The sequence below is a fragment of the Gopherus flavomarginatus genome, chromosome 10 (assembly GCF_025201925.1).
Source record: "Gopherus flavomarginatus isolate rGopFla2 chromosome 10, rGopFla2.mat.asm, whole genome shotgun sequence".
Classification (NCBI taxonomy): Eukaryota; Metazoa; Chordata; order Testudines; family Testudinidae; genus Gopherus; species Gopherus flavomarginatus.
Window position 1 is genome coordinate 32310993 of NC_066626.1, and position 20655 is coordinate 32331647.

Sequence of the window (20655 nt, forward strand, 5' to 3'; positions counted from 1 at the left end):
CCCTTCATTCTCCTCCCTCCACTGCCCCAAGGAATCCTTACATCAGGTTTCCTCAGCTGCTGACTGTCCACAGAACCCTGCTTAAAGGGACAGTCCCTCTACAGGATGAAGGGGAGGGAAAGGTGGTCATTTGACATGTCAAAATCTAATATAACCTGGGGCTATCTTTCATTTATGCCCTGAACTCTGCAGTGTTGGTGGGGGATGATGCTTCTCCCCAGGCTGATTTTTGCTCCCATATCAACCCCCCATGTGCAGATCAACAGTGCATGCCACACGGTTTACAGAGGAGACTACCTACGAGTTTTCAGAGCATAATCTTGGCCCATTGTTATTAGAATGGTATTAATGATAAGATTACATTTATCGTGCTTCTTTCATCCTGAAGAGGATACTTTGCTGCTTTACAAATCATATCTATGAGAATATTGCAGCAGGTAAGCAAATTAAGGGCTATGCATGAAGGCCACACTGTGCACCACAGGAGGAGAAGGTGCAGAGAAGGTATGAAGCTCAGTGTGTTCTTCCACAGTCCAGGGTGATTCCCATGGTTGGCATAAATGATAGCAGCCTGGAGAATTTGATTCTAAGTGTTCTCCATTAGAAAGAAGAGCAATGAATTGAAGAGTAGGATCAATAATGTTAAGTGACTCAGCAATACCCAGTGTTTTCATCCATAAAAAGGAGTTCGGCATTATCAGACAGACACGTATTGCACAGCTGGGGTGAAATCCTGGCCTCATAAAACTCAATGGCAAAACTCCCCTTGACTGCAATAGGACCAGGATTTCAACCCAGAAGAACATGAATCATCCATCTTTGAATGTGCAGGATTTGAGCACGCATCAGTCATCTGGGAAGTGTTATTACAGTTCCCCTCCACCTATCCTGTTTCCTTAAGCAGTAAGGGCTAGTATTTCATTTTTAAAAATTCTTTCTTTGCATTCCATTTAACATCAGAAAAGACTCATGTTCCCACAAATTAAACACTTATTGGCTATTTATCCTTCTGAGGGAAAGCCACTAGAGCCTGATCTGACTGTCCCCTGATATTATCCACAACAGAGCTTCCTTTCATTTTCCTTTCCCTCATTCAGATACCACCTCTTCCTCTGCTCAGTGTGACACCCTCAGAGCAACTAAACTCAGAGTAATCAACGGTGACAAAGTGGGTATGTTCTTACTGTTTTGTCTGAATACAGTGTGCATCAGTTTCCCTTATGTTTTATTCAAGTGTCTAAGTAGTGGGACAAGGGTGTGTGATCCTTGCAGAGACCCTAGGGGCAGGTGTGACTGCCTGGGGTATCCTATATCTGTATCCTGGTAACTGATGGCCAGCGATACAAAGTCAGTTGGAGGAGATGGAAAACAAAGTGAGACATGCAGGCCAGGTGACCTGCTTGCCCAGGAAAGAGACAAAGTAAGGAGATGGGGCAGCAGCTCTTGACTAAGTCTGGCTGCTGGAAGCTGGTCAGTCTCTTGGGGGGAGATCCCAGAGCTTTGGGCTCTGGATCCCCCAAGATAGAATTTGCTGAATGTTCCTGCTTTCTATACTAACAAGATCTGTTCTACATTGTGTTCCCATCAACTAATAAACTCTTCTGTTTTACAACACTGGCTGAGAGTCACTGCTGACTGCAAAGTTGGGATGCATGGCCCTTTGGTGGGGTGTAAGGCTTTCCCAGGTGTCCCATCCAGGTGGACTCGCTGCAGGATGCTCACAGTGTTAACAGGGCTGCTGAATGCTCCAAGGTCAGACCCAGGAACAGGCTTCTTGCCCTGCTGAGAATGTGCACTGAAGGAAAACACGCTGCACTGGAATCCTGCCTGACTTCATTCAGAGCTGTTTCAGAGCACCAACACTGTGATTCTGTGACACCAACAGGTACATTTGCTCCACGAAGACAGTTAAAAGCGAATGATGAATATTTATTGGATAACAGAGTTGGTTTGATGGAAAGAATGAAGGGATCTAGGCCTAGCTTACAAAAATCAGAAAACTGAATGCTATGTTAGTGACACCAATAACCATATTGCTGGCATTTAAAATATTTCATCGGTTCCTCTCTTTAGCCAGAATCCATTCAGATTATTTTTAAGTAAATTTAGACTCTGTTCAGAACTTTCATTTTCTTTTCACTTCTAAATTCTCTTAATATACTTACTCCATCACTTTTACTATTCTTCTAATCTGTATTCCATTTCCTCCATTCTACTTATTTTTCTCTTAATTCTCTTCTCTCTCTTCTCACCACCATCACACCTGCTTTAAGAACCCAGTACATTTATTTACATTTTAGTAAGATGTCTGCCCTTCCAGATTCAATGTGTTCCTGCATATTAACCTGCAAGTAAATTTTGTTCCTCACAGCTATTTCCTTAAGGTATTATCTTCATTTTAAAATTGGATTAGTTTAAAAATAAAATGAAATATAGATAAATTGCAGGAAATAATTCATGAAAATTCTCATGCTTTGTGTCTATAAAACTGGGTACGTTAGAGATCAGAACTTCAAAGAGTTTGGAGGGTTTCTTTGAGAAAGTACCCATGTTGTATCCATAACCTTTTCTGAACGTACAGCAGAGCATTTAGTCTACAAAACAAATCTGAAAATCTATCAAAAATAGTCTCTCATTGGTCTATAGGTAGCTTATAGTTTTAATTAGGAGGAAAATAACATGTGAACAGCATGTGTCTGATCTTCATATTTCTGCTCATGACTAGAACCAGAAAATGCCTAAAAATGGATGGGGAAGAAAGTTATCCGAAATTTTTCAAACCTCATTCATGTTCACATTGTGTTTGGCCTAACAACTTGTATACGGTAATTTCTTATATTATTAGAAGCGGTCTGTGCAGCCCCTTCCAGCAACTATGTTTTCGTTATGCAAACTATGAAATGAAAACTGATGTTTAAATGATGTATGGGCGAATGCTGAACGCTAGATGGCAGCTTTACACTGCACATAGTCTTCTAGGTAGCTAGAGAGTAATGTTTCCCCTGCCTCAGTTTAAAAAGGTTTTCTCCAGTATAGTTCATAGCTGTTACTATGATATAAGAACTTTTTTGTGTCTTGTTTCTTGGGCTTGGTTGATTCACATAGTGTTACTCCATATGTTTTAGTAGAAGAGCTCTGGATTAGCAAATCTTTGGTGCACAAACCTGTTTAACTTACTGTATATATTGATTCTGTTTAACTTACTATATACATGGTAGGGTGTCAAAAATCTTTTGGCTGCTCAGATTTATGTTTAAACCTAGGACCTAATGATGCAAGATTTTTCCTTTCTATAAAGTTAATCTGGATCATCAAGTCTTGAGTGTAGTCATATGGCTGAGACCCTTGACAGATTTTGGTGATCCTACCACATCTACAATAAGCTAAATATTGCTGGAGCACTTAGTTTTAAAACAATTATAGGAAAGAACTTTATTTGCCAAAGAGAAATTGTGAATTTTAGAGATGTTCATGTAATAAAATACTCACTTCTTTGTCCATGGACAATTCTGCTTGCTTGGGTTAGTTGCTTCCCAAAAAGAAAGAGTGAAAAGATCAATCTACTTAACTACAGTACTAATTATTACATTCCTATATGTTTTGCTTAGATATTTATCATGACCAAGAACTAATTTCGCATCAGTGTTCAGGTTCAAATTGCTTCTCCGTATTTTCTAGCTCTTTATAGCCCAGCAGTGCTGCTAGAGAACAGGGTCTAGGCAATTCCATATTTCCATGATACCGCTTGCTCTTAAAACTATAAGCCAGTTTTACACTAATGTAAGGCCATTGTCCTGTGTGGAGTTACTCTTGATTTATATAAGTGTGAGTTCAGAATCAGACCCAGTGTCTTGTTTATTTCTTCCTGCATTGGCCAGAAATTTAGCATATCAATTATTAGTTTGAGTGTGTTTGTTTAAAAAGACATACATTGATCATACTTTATTCTCAAACAATTCTCACATTGATTTAAGACCTCTGCAGCGCTTAGACGCATGTGAGGCAGATGGCCATTAAAGTCCCAATCCTGGAAATACTTATCTCATGAGTATCTTTACATAGATGTGTGGTTTCATTCAATTCAGTGGCACTACTTGTGTGTGAGAGTTAGCAGGATTGGAGTCTAAAACGTCTTGAGCTCCCATTTGTTTTGGATTACGGCATTGTCATTTACATTTTCAAAATATCTATTGATTTGGGAAGCCTACAGTTTTGGATGGCCAGGTTAGTACACCTGAAAGAGGCTTGATATTTTGAGGACAAGTCATCAGCACCTCAAAAAGTCACGTCCCAGTTCCAAAATCTATTGACGTTAGTGGAAAGATTTACATTAACCTCAGTGAGCTTTGACTCAAACTCTAAACTTGCATGTTCTCAAGAATGCCCAAGCTGGGCAACCAAAAATTAACATTTCTGAGATCACTAGCCACTTTGGAAAATGTAGGTCTGAATTCTGTCCAGCACTAATCCACATGGCCATTTTTATTTTATTTTACCTTGATATTTTCTCTTGCACTCATGTAATCTCAATTTTATTTTATTTTATTTTTTGCAACTGAAAAAAGGCTGGTGGGTGGTGAGACAGGAACAACCTGGTAGTTTTAATTTAAGATTTGTCTGCATGTGGAGATTTAATTCTGATCTTTAACATAATTTTATTCTTCCAATATTAAACTATTTCTAGGTATATCTTCTTAGCACTTAACAATCAGATGCCTAGAGCAACATACAGTGCTGTCATCTGTAGAAAGGATTCTGTCAGAGACGGTCAGGTCACTGAGCTAGTAAGTAAGAATGCAGCTATTGTCCTAAATTCTTTGTTTATGAGTAAAGATTTAGGTTGGTTTATTTATCTGGAACTTGTTTTAACATGGGGAAAGAATGAATATTTTCAGATTCACTTCAAGGCACTAGTTTATCTGGATGGCAAGTTTCAACAGATCTCAGTGAAGGTGAAAGGAAACTAGGAACAATACATTTGGATACCATATGAAACATGTCAGTGTTCAGGCTGCCTCCAGTTCTTGTGTGGGAATGTAAGAGGCGCTTGCTTTCTGGGGGTGTGCTATTTGAGTAAGAAAGAAATGTAATACTACTAAATGCAGGCGGGGTCAGAGTGATGTAACAGGAAGCTCTGATGTTTCCCTTCTGCTGCTGATCACTTACAATCTGACAACCCTTCCAATTCTCCTCAGAGCAACCCCCTCTCCACAGAAGACCAGAGTAACCTCTTACATTAGGATCATCAGGCTCTGATAAACTGGATTATACCCATCTTGCAGGATCAGATTGTAAGTCTCTTATCATTCTCCACCTTGCTGGAGGGAGGAGGAAGAATCACAATCTTTCATAAATTGAAAGGCAAAAATCAAATTGAGATCCAAGAATTTATTTGAATTTTTTTCCAAAGGAACTGTGTTTGGTGAGTACAGATTAAAACAGATTTATTGTATTATTAAAGAAGAATGACATCCCTATGGCATCTGAATGATTTTATCAAAATGGATATTATTATTATAAGGAGGAACTGCTTGTTTTTTTAACCTGAGCCTGTTGGTAATCTGCAGAGGTAGAGCTATAAGAAAAAAAGTCTTTGTTTATGTTTTTTAGTGAACAAATGCTGAGCTGATTTTATAACTGATATTGTTAAAATATATAACAAATTAATCAAAAGTTGGATTGGTAAAAAGGATGATACAAACAAGACACCGAAGTCAGCCCTTAAAGGATTCTTTCACAAATCCTAATATTAGCTGATCAGGTTTCAGTATTTGCATCTGGAGAGGATTAGGGCTTTACTGGTTGGGAAATAGTCCTTAAAACTAATTCAGGACAACTGGGGTTCTTTCAAGAGAGGAAGAATTAAGTGATAAAAGCAGAGCAGTTTTCTTTACTGGATTTTCCCCTAGTCTCACTGTCATTGTTATAATACAGGAGAAAGAGATTACATTTAAATTAGACCAGAATGACTCCTTGCTGCTTTATAACAGAATTTAAAAGGGGTTCTGTCATTTTTAAGGAATAACTAACTTTGGTTTGTCAATTTTTGGTGAGGCTTTTTCTTCTTCTTTTTCACGGGGTTTTCTTTCCCTACCAAACATGTGTGTGGCCGGGGAAGGGGCGATGTGTTGTCTATGGGGTTTTTTTGTTTTGGTTTGGGGGGTGGGTTTTTTTTTTTTGTTTTGGTGTTTTAGTTTTTCCTTCTGTGTTGATCAGTTTTAAAAAATGTTTCCTCCTTTCACCAACTTATTAACCCATTGCAGTGTGGAAAACTGGAATTGTATGATTGGAATGGGTACATTTTAGTATAAAGGGTTAAGCTGACGCTAAAGTTTGGTATCTATCTTGTTTGTCCTAGAGAGGATTAAACTTTCTAATTTAGAAGCAGTGTTTCCTGTCTGTATCCATGAAGCCACATTCCTATGATAGTTACCTTTGTTAATGAATTGCTGCATGTGTGTGTATGTATGATTGGCGGGGGGAGCTGATGTCATGGATCGTTAAGACAGAAAACTCCCATGAAAATGTATGCTAGTACGGGAAATCTATGTTGAGAATAATATTGGTAACAGTGTGCATATGAGATACAAATGAGACTTGTCCTGTGATCATTCAGTTAGCTCCTGCTCACATTTTGAGGGTACTAATACTGGAAAATCATAGAAGCATCTGTGTTGTTACTATCTTAATAAATTCACATTTATTACCTGGGGCCAAGCTCTACTCTCATTTACATCAGATTATCTTCACATATCATGGAACCTAGTCACTCATTTGCAACTATGGGGGATTTAACAATTAAGAATGATGCTTTATAAATGACTCAGTTATGCGCTCAGCTACACTGCCTCTAAATCTAGAGTAATTCCATTGAAATCAAAGGAGTTTCACTAATCTAGATCAGCATGACTGATAGTCGGTTTTATTGGCTGTATCTTTTCTTTAAAGCTGTGATTTTCAACCTCTTTTCATTTGTATATCCCTAAAAATCTTCAACTGGAGATATAGAGCTCTTTGGAAATCTGTTACCTGCATATATAGTTCAATTCTGTTCAGTCCGGTTTTAGTTTGTCTTTCGCAAACCCCTTAGACGTAATCTGCAGACCCCTGTTAAAAACTACTACTTTAAAGATCACACAAAAATCAGCAGCATGAGGGAGGATGTGTTCTGCTGTATGTTGTGTATCACTTCATATATATTTTCCATGTGTGATTAATGTAGCAGTTCAGAAATTGTAATACTATTACTATCTATTTTAGGCACCATGTTTTAGCCAGTTACTGTATTTATACAGTATTCTCTGAAGAATCTCATAAGATTCTGCTTCCACTGAGGTCAAACTCTCAGTGATCTGAGGATCAATCCCAAACTCTTTATCTTACTTTGGCAATAAGTGTGGGGCAAAAGACATTTAGTGTTGATAAAATCAAACAATAAAAAAATACAGAAATAAGTGCTAATGTTGTTTTAATTAACTGAATACTAGAAATAATTGGCTGCAACAACTTTTTCCAATAAATGGTTTAGGCTCCAATCTATCACAAGCTTAACTTTGCTCAAGTGAGTAGTACCAGAGACTTCAATTGGACTTCTCACACCTGAAACATTAAGCATGTGTGTAAGTGTTTACAGGAGCAAGTTCCGAATCTAAAATGATTAGCATATTTAATATGTGATAACCAACCAGTGGTGCTGAGTGGTTTGGCTCAAATGATTTGATGTACAAAAGAAAAGTATTAAGTATACCTGACTACAAACCATGGGTATGACCAAATATAGGACCAAGTTCTGTGGTACTCAACATCCTGATTCTCCCAGGCTTACTCAAGCTGTGACACCTTGCTCAGTGATGTAACCAAACACATGCTGACCCTCGGCAGGCAAAACTCCCATTGACTTCAGTGGCAGGTCTGCTCAATTTTCAGAAACACAAGATTTGTCCCAACAAACTATTTTTTTTTCTGATTTGGCACAACAGATAAAGTCCTGGCCCCACTGAAGTCCATGGGAGTTCTTCCACTGACCAGCATTTCACCAAAGGTGTGCATGTTATAGTTAGTTTTAGTTTTGTGCTGAGGAATTAACTGCATCACAGACATCAGGATGTAAGGATGTCTCCCCTTACACCTTTTTGTTTTTTTTCCTCACAGGCTGCTGATAGACATTTTTTAGTAATTTCAATTTTTTTTTATATTGATTATTCATTTTAAGTCTGGAAGTATTGAGTAAACTTGTTTAATCAAAATTCAGTGGGGGTTAGATTCTGCCCTGCATATGCCTGGTGAGCAGTGCCTGATTCTCTGAGGAGTTCCAGTGATTTCAGCGGGACTGCTCATGGAGTAAGTTACTACTTGACATGAGTAAAGGTGTCTGAATCCAGATAGCAGGAAATAAAGAATAAAACTGGCCCCTGCCAATACTTGCTCAGTTTAGTTCTTGCAAATGCAAGTAGTTCCATTGCCTGCTGTAGAAGTACTCGGGTGTGAGGCTTCTGTAGCACTGGGCCCACAAAGATTTCATAAATCACGAAGGCAAACCTATTTGAATACTTCAGTAACAAGAAAATACTGAACTCAGTCTGTTTCCAATGTTAAAGTATATGCAGTGATATTAAAAATATACACCTCTATCCCTATATAAGGCTGTCCTCGGGAGCCAAAAAATCTTACCACATTATAAGTGAAACCGTGTAATATAGAACTTGTTTTGATCTGCCGCAGTGCGCAGCCCCACCCCCCTGGAGCACTGCTTTACCGCATTATATCCAAATTCGTGTTATATCGGGTGCGTTATATCAGGGTAGAGGTGTAGTTCTAGTAAGTTTTATAGTAAATATTAGAAGTGCCTTGTGCTACTTCATGAGCGATTTCAATGAAAAGTTAGTGTCTACATTTCTGTAGGCTACTTAACTTGCGCTTTTTTAAAGAAGTTATTCTCTTCTGTGCATTTGTTTAGTTTTCTTGGTTTTAGTAGTAAAATTCCTTCTATGCATACTGTTTAGCTGTTATTTATGAATGTATACAGAATACTGGAATAAACTCACAGCCCAAATTGACCTCTGCTGTAAAAGCATGTACAATAAATTGTCATTGATGGTGCATCCACTTTAGATCAAAAAATGTGCTTGATTAAGAGCAGCAAAGAATCCTGTGGCACTTTATAGACTAACAGAGGTTTTAGAGCATGAGCTTTCGTAGGTGAATACCTGCTTCGTCAGATGCATGCATGCAGACATGCATCTGACGAAGTATTCACCTACGAAAGCTCATGCTCCAAAACCTCTGTTAGTCTATAAGGTGCCACTGGATTCTTTGCTGCTTTTACAGATCCAGACTAACACGGCTACCCCTCTGATACTTGATTAAGAGGTATGCTTATTGAAAACACCTTCCCTAGTCTTAGTTTCTCAGTTAGGAGGGGAAATGTTTAAGGCTTTAACGTATAACATGTCAGAATTTTGGAATTTATTCTAGCACAGCATTGAGTTTAGGAACAAGGGAATAGTTCTACAACCGGATTACACTTGGTTTTTGTCAAGAAAATAGCTGTTAAATAAGAAAAACCTGATAGGTTTTTGTTGTTGTCCGCACCATGCTGTTTTTCATTCATGATTTGATTAATGATTTCTTAAATAATCAGAGATATTCTGTTTTTAAAAGATGTCATGCAAATTGGATCTAATCCGGTTTGTCCATTCAATTCCTGTGTTCTTCAGGAAAAAAAATACAAGGCACAAGGATCAATATTTGAAACTGAATACAGTTCAGTGCCATTCTTGTTTTTTACGAACCAGATAAACATGGAAAATTTGTCCCATTAATGTTCAAACCCCTTTCTCTTTAAATTTAAAATTTGCTACAATACCTTATTTTTAGTCAGATATTTTCAGTATAATATAAATACATTATACAGAGCAAAGCAGAAATTAGACCATTCCTTATCTCATTTCTGTTTAGAGAACTCTAAATGCTGCAGAATTATAAACATGAATTAAATTAGCTTTCATCAAGTATCTTTGCTTTTGAAGCATTTTCTTTGTTCTATTCTTGAAACACAGGCAGACTTGGAAGAGTTAACTTTTGCATTTTCAATCAAGTCTTTTGTTTTCTTATTTCTCCTGCATGTCTGCTTTTGGTTCCTCTGGCTTGTTTATGGTGTTTACATTTCCCCAGAAAAGCTATTCTTTTTTCTGCCCTACCTCTGTGCAAACATTTTTAATCATTGCTACAGTATATATTGTCCAGTAAGACTAAAGTGATTTATTTAGAGCTGCTTTCCCAGGATAAGATACAGTTGAAATTCATTATTTCTAAAGTGAACTAAGCTTTAAAAAAATGGCTTGACTTAAACTAAGTAATGTTTACTGCAACTCAGAAGGTATAAATCAGCATATCTTTGTTGAACTCAAAGAAAATGTCCCATTTTATACCAGCTGAGGATCTGTTCCAAGAAGTTCAGTTTCCATGGGACATCATTAAACCATACCTGACAAATAAACAACTAATGGAATGTTAGAAGACGTCAACTGATATATGGCTAGATCCTGCATGTCTTACTCAAGCAAATTCCCCGAGTTCAGGGAGAATTTTGTCTGCGTAATCACTGCAGAATATAGCTTGTATTAGTCAGGCTCAAATTGGAATACCAAGGTCTATGAATTAAACACAGTGATAATGACACTTTTTTTCTAAAGAATATTCTATAGAGGTTTTTTATTTTTAAAACAATGATCTCTTTAGTGTTTAGTAAATTGTATTTGCTCTTAATAGTCTTATTCATACCATAGTAATTAAAACCCTTCTTTCAACATTATCTAGGGCTCTTTAATGCTAATTCCAAATTTGAAAACTGCAGGAACTGTAGTAGTATGAAATTATATAAAATGAAACTCTTTATATTCTTATTTGTCTCTTTTGTGTGTATAATGATGATGGCTGTTATAGAAAATCATTGTAGGTAGTAATTGATTTGAGTGCATTAAGCTATTGGTTAATCAGTATACTTTGGTGGGTGGAGGGGAGAACCTAACACCACTTAAAATATTGTGCAGGGATCTCCTTTGTAGTTAGATTTGTATCGATATTCATTTGTTTTGTGATTTTTAAAAATATTTATTTCCATCTGTCTCTAGCAGCAAAACTGTAATTTGTTTCCAACATCTTATGTCCAATAATTCTCATTTGATGTATTTCAATGACTATCTTAACAGAGTGAGCCCCTTATCCTGCTTTGCCATGAATGGGATTGGGTATTTCAGTGAATACCTGCTATACACAGAAAAGGAAATTGTTGTACAACCTTATTTTACTATACAAACATACATTTTCAGGAGTGATCATGCAGCCTTCTGTATAATGGGGACATCCACCCTTCTGTTCATTGAATCCAGCAGGTGTCACTCTGGGGTCTAAAAGTGAGAAATATTTTAGAAACTAGTATAAATCTGAGATTCGAGGGCAGAATGTACAATTGAAAAATGATCCCTTTATCAGGCATTTTCCAAGATGATTTCTCAAGCATGCCATTTTGCATCTTAGGTTATTTTGTTTTGCTATATCCCATCTTGCCAGTGTTCAGTATCCCTTCCGAATTTTGAAATCATGATAAAATACAACTGTAGATCTGCATCTGGTGCAGGATGAGAAATTTCAACCCCAAAGCTCAATTTTGAGCCAGGGAAGGTATTGGAACCAGCTTTGTTTCTAATATTACTAATAGCGTCAGTGAGGATATACTATTTGTACTCATTTTACAGTAAGTTCCAGAAGTCTTCCTTGCAAACCCAAATTCTCATTTTAGTCAGTGGGAAGGTTGGTCGCACAAGTGACATATTTGCAGTTACTCTGAGCCCAGTAAGATGCTTTGCAGTAGGTTATCATGAACTTGTGTTTACTGAGACAATCCGTACATTGTTTTCTATTTGATTTTTGCTCAGAGTGACATTATGTCTCTTTCCTTGTAAAAATATTTTGAGTAGAGGAACTTTTACACATCTACCAATTCATTAGAACAAAAAAGACAACTCAATACTTTTGCAAGTAAAAGAGTCACGTCTGTGTGCTGCTGAGATAATTTGAGGGCTATGTATGATGTGTTCATTATGTTCTGGTGGGTTTTAAGTTGGATGTATAAATTCATATTGCAATGGACAGAAGCACAGTTGTTCTCAGTCAGTGCATTGCCAGAAAGTATTCCTTTATGTCTACTTCTTCTATACTGTATAGATGTATTTTCCTGACCGTTTCAATTCTCCCCCGATTTAAATGATGAAGTTGTACTTTGTGGCTGTTTGATTCCCTTATAGAGGAGGCTACAGATATTGTTGTTTATAGTCCATGAACTTAGATGGCGAAGTTATACCCATATGACTGTGTAAGGGGTGTACACTGAATGGAATGCCTCACTAGCCTTCTTTGGAAACCTGCCCAGCAAATTCTGTGATGCCTTAGTCTACCTATAAGTGAGACCAGAGTGCACATGATATTAATAAATGGAAAGACTGATGAATCTCAAGGTTATGCTGTTAGTTGAAAAGTTCTAAGAACAATTGGCAATACAAGCCTGTAGCTTCACTGCAAAGATGCTGTGTCATACACAGGCCCCCGGCAAAGAGTACAGTGTTCTTTGTGAAGAACTCTCAACTCAGACCTGACAAACTCACTACACCAAACACATGCCTTGCAGGGTATTTATGCATAAAGAGTAACATGTAAGGTATGTATAGGGAGTTCATAACTTGTCAAGATTCATAAACATTGTGAGATTTATGTATGGGTAACATTTTAGGAATAATATAACTATCCTGAAAATATGCTATATGGACTTGGAGTAAAAGTTAATGACCAGGGGGATAATATGTCTTGGTGATGTTCCATCCTAGCAGGAAGGATGATATCACAGAGGAATGCTTCAAAGACATTCAGGAACTGGGCTGCATCTATTGTTCCCCTGCAGGGTAAAGACCGGGCTGGCATAGCCTGAAAGAGAGAGCTTGAGTGGCTAATGGGCTGGTGGTCTTAGACACCATGGCACGGGTTGTCTCACTAGAAGTGGGAGCTTACAAGGAGACTCTCAGTCCTAAGTACCCACAGAACCATCACAAGCTGTTAAATATCATTCATCTTACACAGTTACAGAACTTGTAACTTCGTTAAACAGTCCTGTTTCCTTTCTTTCCCTACTCTTTTTCCTCTTTAAGCCCCCATCCTGTTCCGTTTTTATTCTGTTCCATTTCCTTTCCTGTGATGATGTCCAGTGAGTCATTCTGCCAAGCATTAACAGGACAGCTTGACAACACGTCCAAAAGCTTATCCTATACTGGCTCATGTATATGAAACTAACCTCTGCTGTATCCTTTTAAATAAAAGACAAGTGTCTGCTCTTAACACACATCTAGCTCCTGGGGAGAGGAAACTCTTTCTGCAAATGACTGTACAATGAAAAGGAGAAATTCACAGCCATTGCATCCTTCTTGAAAACCATTCTTGAGAAGAGAGACTTATCTATTGTAACTGGACTAGGGTTGACAACTTTCTAATTGCACAAAAGCAAACATCACTTCCTCGCCCCTTCTCCGAGGTCCCACCCCCCGCTCACTCCCTCCCCTCTCCCTCTATCACTCACTGTCCCCCACACTCACTCACTTTCAACGGGCTGGGGCAGGGGTTTGAGGTGTGAGAGGGCTGCAGCTTGGGGTGTGGGCTCTTGGGTGGAGCCAGGGATGAGGAGTTTGGGGTGCAGGAGGGGGCTAAGGGCTGGGGCAGGTGGTTGGGCTTTGGGAGGGAGATTGGGTGCAAGAGGGGATGCAGGGTCTCAGTGGTGCTTACTATGGCTCCCAGGAAGTGGCCGCCACATGCAGGTGCGATCAGGGAAGCTCCGTGCGCTGCCCCCCACCCCAAGCACCGCCTCAGCATCAGCTTCCCTGAATGCGCCTGCAACTAGGGGCTGCAGGGGCATGCTGGTTGCTTCTGGGAGCTGTGTGGAGCCATGGCAGGTGGGGAGCCTACCTTAGCCCCACCACGTCACCGACTGGACTTTTAATGGCCTAGTCAACCGTGCTGACCGGAACTGACCGGGTCCCTTTATGACCGGGCATTCCGGTCAAAAACTGGATGCTTGGCAACCCATAACTGGATGCATTTGGCAACCAAGATTTTTTAACTGATTTGATATTTCATGGGGAAGCTGTTAATAGTGGTTGAATGCTTAAAACAAATAAGATCAGGAGATGTCAAAGCTCAGATTCCTCTTTCAATGTTATTTTGGTATGTTCAGTTGGTTACTATTTCCTATTTCTCTTGTTAAATGTGGTCTTTATTGCACCATATTACTCTTTACTGGCCCAGTTCAGCACTGCATTTAAGCACATGGTTAAGGTCCACTGGTGTCAATCAGAAAAAACAGGTGCTTAATGTAGTTTGAGTGCTCTGATTCTCCCCAGTTGTTGCAGAACTCATGCTCATCCATCAGTTACTACTAATGAAGATCTGAAAGCTTCTGTTTCTTTTATCATAATGAGCATGTCTCCTAAGTCATAACAGCCTGATTAATATTGACATTAAAATTAGATGTCAGTGCAAAAAATAGAAATGCTGCAAAACTGTCTTAGATCATCCCTATTCTAATTTTTTTTTAAAGAAATAAAACTGTCTGTAGAAATAACAAGAAACTGTTGGTTGGAAAGCCAAACAAGTAGGCACTGGGAGCAGTCTCTCCTTTTATTTATTCATGCTATCTTATTGCCTTTTGGGGTCCAAGGATTCCCTCAGAACTCTGTCAGTTATTTTCTCCCATTGCAGCAACTTAATTTCTGGCAAAAAGAAGTGCATAGGGCTATCTTCAAACCTCACCAGTGTCATTCCTGTATTGGCTAGAGAGGCCACTGCAGCATGTTATGAGAGTTCTTTCCCTCCCGCAGATGCTGAATGTAGCGCCTCTGCAGTACTGCTAGATTCCAGCTGATCAGGGAACAATCCTGAATCTCTCACTTTGTAGCACTAGCCCCTGGGCCAGCTGCCTGACCCTCTATTTTTCTTAAATTATTTCCCAGACACTATAAAAAATATACAACAAAGAAGAGCTCAATGAGAGCTTTTTGTGGAAAGTCAAGGGCAGAATTTGGCCTATAGAGTTCAGCTTGGCACATTTTATTTAGTGATATGGAGATAATACCAATCTGCTGACATGCTAAGCTTTCTCTAGGAGTCACATTACAATACAGTGAAGGACATGGCAGTACTTCAGGATCAGTCTGATGGATAGCAAAATGACTGTACTCGCCGTGGTTGGCAGGTACTCCAGTGTGTGTGTGTGGGTACTGGAATATTTTGAAAGAGTACCAGCAATGCAACTGAATTTACACTGGTTGTGTGGAGTCAGGACCCAGAGGTTCTAGATTCAGAAAAGATTTTAGGCCCCATTTCCAATTAATGTTCTCAGCCTACTGGAAGAAAAATAATAATCCCAAAAAGATGATCCAGTGTGATGGGATTCGCATTCTAGCAGCTGCCTATTTCATAACCTTACCTCCTCAGAACAGGATGCTATATTGATAACCACCATCACCATCCCTCCCTAACCCGTGTGTTGTTTAAAAATCCTCAGTCAGACCCCCAAACTCATGGGATTATCCTAAATATCATGAAATTTTAAAATATTTTTTTCCTAAATTTAACCTAGTTTTGATCCTTTAGGGTTCATGTGTTCAACTTTTCTCCCCAACTATGTAGGCTAGAAACATTCTGTGTGTGTATGAAAGCTCAAGAGTCTCACAATTAGGTATCTATAGAAGTTGGGGCTTTAATAAAAACACTGAATATGTAAGAACATCATGAGACAATAAAATCAGAGATCGGCAGCACTGAATCTGATAAAAGTATTGAAAATGGGGGAGATTAAAGCAAATGAGGGAAGTAACAATGACTAATGGAGTGATGGGGGCACATATGGATTGTAGGCTTAAAATACAGTCTTCATAGAAGAGTAGAAAGTTCCTTCAGGACAAAATAATTGAACGGAAGGTCTCTGGCCACCATAGGTTTAAATCCTTGAAGGGCCATCTGTCCAAGCTGAACCAAGAACTCCACAACCCTTTATAAACTGCTGCCACTTCTTTACATGCACACACGAATAAAATGATGCAGTTGATTATGACATGAGCTCACAGTAGTGTTGTTATGTTTCTCATGTATGATGTATTTTTGTGTACACAATATTTTAATCCAGCAACAAAACAATTGGAATAAGTTCTGGAGTTTAGCAGATGGTTAATTAGAACACCATGGGTGCCTCTGTTCCTGTTGACTCAAGGTATGTCTGAACAGAGAGAAGGTATGTGAACTTTTATCTAGGTCATTACAAGATTTTAGCTGTCTATTACAGTGAATTTTTTATTGAATTACATATAGATTCTAATATGTTAAGGCTAAAGCAAAAAGAATTCAGTGTTTATTTGGTATCTTTGTCTTCCTGGGGATAATAGAGCCGCATAATATAGAGGTGGAAGAGATCTATTAGCTGATCCATTTCATATCGATGCCAGTGAAGGATTCTTCCCTATTTTACATTTATTAGTACAATCAGGCTAGTCTTAAATATGTCAAGTGATGAGGCTTCCATGATATCTCTTGGGCATACAATACATTTAGTTGTCATGACATTTTTCTTGAGATTTAGTCTAGAGTTTTCCTTTCAGCCCTGTTCTTTCTAATCATATACTATCTTTAAATGCAAAATAATTCCTCTCCCTCCTTTTGGTATTAACAAATATTTAAAAGATGTAATAATATCTACCTTTAATCATCTTGTAACTAAGACATATTTCTCTTTCCCCAGCACACCTAGCCCCACACCAATTTAGATGGTCCCTTCAATTTGTCAAATTTTTTTTGGTCATAAAGGTGTCAAAATTGAACACACTGGTGTTACCTCTGTCTTGTGACATGTCTGAATGTGAAGCCCAAAACTGTGTGGGATCCTCTGCTGCCCTGTAGCTGCAATAAAAATCTGCTGATTGGTTGTCCTATAGGACTAGGATAGCCAACAGAGTGTTGTTTTCTTGTGCAATCTTACTATAAACCAGCTATGTTTCCTTCAGTAATCTGTGGTCTATTGTAAGTGTTGTAAGACTATTACTATAAATGTTCTTCTATGGGAAGTTCTAACTGAATGGTAAAATCATTGTATTAAAAGATTCTGGAGAAAAAAATCTGTTCGATATTTTTACTTGTATCATCACTGGTAGCTGTAAATATGTGTTAATGTAATAAGGAGATGGGTAGGAAAACTTACTAACAAACTAAATTAGTTCTCGTGTAATTAGCAAAATAAAAATAAGTAAGAATATCTCAGTCTGTTGACTTTGGAGTTCTGAACAGATGTGAAATTTCAAGAAATAGTTATTTTTGTACACAAGAAAATAGTTTCTGTCCCTCTCTCAGGTTTAGCCCCCTTTAATGTTTCAATGTGGAAGGTATCTTTGGCCTTCTGGAGTTCAGCCATTCTCCAGTGCAATTGGGCCCATGTTTGCTAATAAAACTGCACACAACTTTGAAAAATGTATGCAAAAATTGATCCTTTCTGAATTTGTAAAAAAATGTCAAAATCTTGGAATTTGAAGGAGTAACATTTTATCATTCAGATTTCATGCTCCTCTGCCTCTGATTTTAGTAATGAACTTCTTTCTTACCTATTTACGCTAAAGTCTTAATACATTTGTAATGAACTTGACAAAAATTTAGTAACATTTACTGTATACCAACTTTGGCTGTGTGGCCTGGTCCAGATTAAAGCTGACAGGTATTTAGAGGTTAAGATGAGTATTTGCAGTGAAAATTGTCATTGAAACATAAGGTTTTAATAAAGTGGCTCTTACCCTCTAGCCATGAAAGGAGAGGGGAGTTTATCATCTGTTGACGGATCCAGGCTGGCGTGAGAATACAGAAAGAGGGACTGCCACCTTTGTAGCATGTTTCTCCCCTTTCTCTTGAGGACTCCACAGGGTGTCAGTGCCATACAGTCTAGATCCTACATCACTATAGTCTATGGGAGATTTTCCACTGATGTCAGTGGGTGCAGGATCGGGTCTAGATGGAAAGGAAGTGGGTGAAAAGTGGGAGCTAGCAGCTCACCACTACTACAGAGCCTGTAGAAACCATATGGTGCTTCTACCATCTGAAATTTGGGCTCTGTGCATTGGGCAGCTTCCTTCTCCTTGAGAGAGATCCAAGGACATTCCTGGTTCGGGCAACATGATTCCTGCAAGAACTGTTTGACTATGGGCTAATAGGAAATGAAGGAGTCAGGCAATGTTGTGGAAGTGAGGGGCCTCTGGTAGTTCTTGATGTGGGAATTCCCAGGTTCTTTCATAATGGGGTGAATTTCAGGAATTACCATGTTGGTGAGAATTTTGATTCTGGTGACAACTGAAAGTGTTCCCCAGTAAACATAAATGCTTTATCTTAAGTAATATCTGAAAATGAATGTGGTGGTCTCATTCTTGTCCCTAGAGAGCAATTTATCTGTATAACAAAGACAACTTAATATGGAATTCTTGGTTGTCCTTGTGTAATAGTTGGCAAGGACTGGAAAATTAAGGGTGTTGCATATCAGAAGTGAGGTCAACAGAGCTGTGAGGAGAAGCTTGTCTAACACTTACTTATCCTACTGGATGACTTGCTCAACCCATTGCTATTCCTTCACGTAAAAGAACAAGGGAAAAATCCAGTGATTTTAAATTTATTCAACAAACAATATCCAGATAGACAGCTTCAGTTCTCGATGGATCTTAGAGAATAAGACAATTAAAATCTAAACTAGTGGCAAGTGCCAGTGGAAGAGTTTTGAGTTAACTTCATACATCAAAACCTTTTCCAAATTGTTAACTATGGTCAGGTTTGCCAAGGCCTCTTGTTGAAACTGGCAGGGCTGACAATGTTTTTTTTACCCCTCCAAATCTCCCAAATGCACTGCATTCAACCTTTGAGCCTGATATTGCATAACCCTCCAGATGCAAGTAGAGTTTACTCAGACAAGCCATCCCATGTTCTTCAGTGCAACTACTTGCATGAGTAAGCACTACACAGCAGAAGTAAGTTTGCAAAATCAACAACAATTCAGAGGAACTTGATGATAGAACAAGGAATTAGTGGTTACATGAGGAAGAAAGCAAGCTAATATTGAAGAATATATATGTATGAAATACAAAGTGTGTCCATTTGCCAGTGGAGACAGACCTATTTCAAGTGATGAATCATGTGGGTAATTTAGTTTTTATTTACTAAGCATGAAGTTACTGAATATCTATTTAGTAAAGAATACAGAAATACTGCATGGTGGAGCAAGGAGTGTGAAAGTTGCTTAATTTTAAAAATAAAGCAGCTAATTTATAGCTGTCAACAACATTTTTGTCACTGCATGCTCGTTATGTGTTCCTTCTAGAATATCCATGCCAATCTATAAGTGCATCTAGGCAGGCAATTATTTTCTGAACTTTAAAAACAACTCAAGGAGTATTTTGTAGAGAGCAATTTTGCCCACGGCCTTTCAGTGAGTAAAAGAGCATTTGGAAAAATTAGGAATAAAATATGATCTAACATGGGGCTTCCTACAGTTACATGGGGTTGTTTTAAATTAACTAGGTCTCCTTAGAAAGCAACTAGCTGAAAAAGCTCACAGAATTTGCTTACGTATCTTATTCTGTTCATGGCTCAAATATTACTAATAGGACAATTTATCCACTGGCATAAACTGGTGGAGCTCAACAGGTGCAACATAGATGTGCAAGATTTACATCCACAGAGAATTAGACCCAATGGCTTTTAAAATGTTGACATTCCTACATGAAAAATTTTAAGACTTCAAAGAATGTTTGCTAGGATTTCTGGAACTACTGTTCTGCAATCCAGTTCTAATTGTGGAAGTTGATTTCATATTATCAACCGGAAGAGAAGTAGGACTCTATATATAATCTGAAAATGATTAATATGTCTACTTGTGCAGCTAACTTACAAAACAGTGGGTATTTGATTTAAAGCATACCCCTGTAGATAGCAGTGTTCTAATAAATGAGCACAAATAGGCATAGGGTGGGATAAATTCAGCTTGTCACAGGCAGACAGTTGTTTCCTGACACTGGACAGTTGGTCAACAACTTCCAGTGTTGAAGGTGTCACAGGTCATAGGGATTCTGTGTGTTTACAGCCCTCGGTCTTAACAGGAAGGTCATGGAGTTATCAAGCAACTGTTGTGTGTTATTTGAAGAGATTCAACTGCCTTTCCTGCCCAGTTGTCAGATGCACAGACAGGGAAAGGGAAAACAATACAACTATAATGTATCTGCTGGTACCTAGACTTTATTTTCTCTTGGTGTTTTCAGCTAGAAACTATAGAACTCACATTTTTCTCCATTCTCATATCCTTTATGTCCCACTTGATTCTGTGGGCCAGATCTTCTGGTGGTGTAAATTGGCATGACTTCAATGGAGCATTCAATTTACACCGGCTGAGGATCTGTCTCTGTGTTCCCCACCAGACAATGGGACTTGGGTCACCATCTTTCCATAGCTGCCCATATCTGTAGTGGCTCTTTAGGAGCTGAATTCCCACTTCTCTGTAACTCTCAAGAAGAAATTGGTTCTGCGATGAAATTCAAGAAT

General features: G+C 38.4%; 1 protein-coding gene across 4 annotated transcripts in view; it reads left to right on the plus strand.

Annotated features, from left to right (window-relative positions):
- The first annotated feature begins 5160 nt into the window (after nucleotides 1-5160).
- Nucleotides 5161-20655, plus strand: part of CALCRL (calcitonin receptor like receptor) — a 101223-nt gene continuing 85728 nt past the window's right edge. For 2 of the 4 annotated variants that reach the window (XM_050916424.1, XM_050916421.1), the window contains exon 1: nucleotides 5161-5422. The gene's annotated coding sequence lies outside the window, so the exon portion shown is untranslated. The remainder of the gene's footprint in view (nucleotides 5423-20655) is intronic. The other 2 variants (XM_050916425.1, XM_050916422.1) reach the window with 1 other exon arrangement.